Genomic DNA, 2096 nt, shown 5'->3' with positions numbered 1-2096 from the left:
AAAAAAAAAAAGAACGGACGGGATCCAAATGGCTCAACTGTACACATGCTGCCGTCATGGTTTACTTCACATGCGACCTATAAAAAGCAAACTCGAATGAGGGAAAAATAAATCAATTAGAACAGAAGGAAATACATTTGTTTTGTTCATGCTGAGGTGAAGGGAAGTTCTGAAGTTTATTAATATCCATTTCAAGAAATGGATTAAAATAAATAGCGTGGAAGGTGGCAGTGAACAAAAGAGCAAATAGGAAAGACCAGATGACTGGTTAGTCATGAATGTGGGGCTCCAGTAGCTTTTTGCCCTTGTATGTGTTGCAACTTTAACTTCTCATTATGCAAAGTTACCAATTCAAATTTACAGTGGGAAGATACTTTGCGTGATTAATAATTTATTCTTACCGTTTGATCTGTCTCCAAAAGGAGGGGCATTTTGAAAGACTTTGTTAAAATTCGTTTCAAGCTACTTTGACACTCAATGAGAAAGATGTGATATAGGGGGAAAAAAAATCCCCAAACAATTATCTTCCAAACACCATTAAGTTAGCCAGAGCTCAAGGAGGAGTGAACTGATGTAAGTGATGATTGGGTTGTGATAGCAGACATCTCAGCATAGAGTAGAAATTTGCTGAACCCGGATGAAACATAGTCACCCCTCATGTTTGGATGCCCTCGGGTACCTCCGTCCCAGTAGAAAATTAACTTTGTTAGGGCCAGACGTGTCCACCTCCAATTCAGCTCCATAGCACCTGTGAGACTCTCCCATACGTGACAGCATCCCCAGAAAGATATTCTGGGCACCCTCTATCAAACTGTCAAAGGTGGCTCTTTTCCTCTTGGTGAATTGGAAAGAGAATGTTCTCCAGAGCATGGCTATTTGAACAAAATAGATATCATCCCTTTCTTAAAAAATTTATTTTATTGAAGTGTAGTTGATTTACAATGTTGTGTTAATTTCTGCTGTCCAGCAAAGTGATTCAGTTATACATATATATACATTCTTTATTGTATTCTTTTTTTTTTTTTTTTTAATTTTTTTATTTATTTTTCTGCGTTGGGTCTTAGCTGCAGCACACGGAATCCTTCATTGCGGTGCACGGGCTTCTCTCTAGTTGTGGCGCCCGGGCTTAGTTGCCCAGCGGCATGTGGGATCTTGGTTCCCCGACCAGGTATTGAACCTGCGTCCCCTGCATTGGAAGGCGGATTCTTAACCACTGGACCACGAGGGAAGTCCCTATATTCTTTGTTTTACAAGTCTGTGTTCTTGATTAGACTGAGAGGTTCTTACTCGTCTCTGGCTGACATAATGATCAGCACATAACAACTCAAAATTTGGTCATTTGAATTGAGGTGAGACAAAGACTCGAAATATTTCGAGAGAGAAACATTCAAAAACTGAGTCAAATGCAAAGTAAAGGAGAAAGTTCTAGAGAAGAAAGTAGTTTGAGAGGATATAGGAGCACAGCCAGTGGAACAACTAACCAGTGTTTTGATCCAATACGAGAGGAGTAGACCTAAAGGAAACAGGCACAGAGATTGGGCAACAGTTATTCCAGAAATAAAGGAATTTTGGCAGAAGTGCTGTAAAATCAGTGCATACGAAACATTTTTTGCGGTACGCGGGCCTCTCACTGTTGTGGCCTCTCCCGTTGCGGAGCACAGGCTCCGGACGCGCAGGCTCAGCGGCCATGCCTCACGGGCCCAGCCACTCCGCGGCATGTGGGATCCTCCCGGACCGGGGCACGAACCCACGTCCCCTGCATAGGCAGGCGGACTCTCAACCACTGGCCACCAGGGAAGCCCTGTATTCTTTTCCATTACGGTTCATCACAAGATATTGAATATAGTTCCCTGTGCTCTAGAGTACGACCTTGTTGTTTATCCATTCTCTACATAATAGTTTGCATCTGCTGACCCCAAACTCCCAAGTATCCTCACTTTCGATTTCCCTCATCTCTTTGTGAAGAGCACCTCTGCAGTGACTCCCATGATTTCAAATTACCTACAGGTTATTGAGAACCTGCTTCAGGCAAGGCCCTGTGCTGAAGGGTGTGGTGTCTGGGTGACATTCCTTCTCTGGGAACTCAATCTAGCAAG

Source organism: Lipotes vexillifer, unplaced genomic scaffold (assembly GCF_000442215.2).
Source record: "Lipotes vexillifer unplaced genomic scaffold, Lipotes_vexillifer_v1.1 scaffold543, whole genome shotgun sequence".
Taxonomy (NCBI): domain Eukaryota; kingdom Metazoa; phylum Chordata; class Mammalia; order Artiodactyla; family Lipotidae; genus Lipotes; species Lipotes vexillifer.
The sequence above is the reverse complement of the archived record's forward strand: the minus strand, read 5'-3'. Positions refer to the sequence as shown.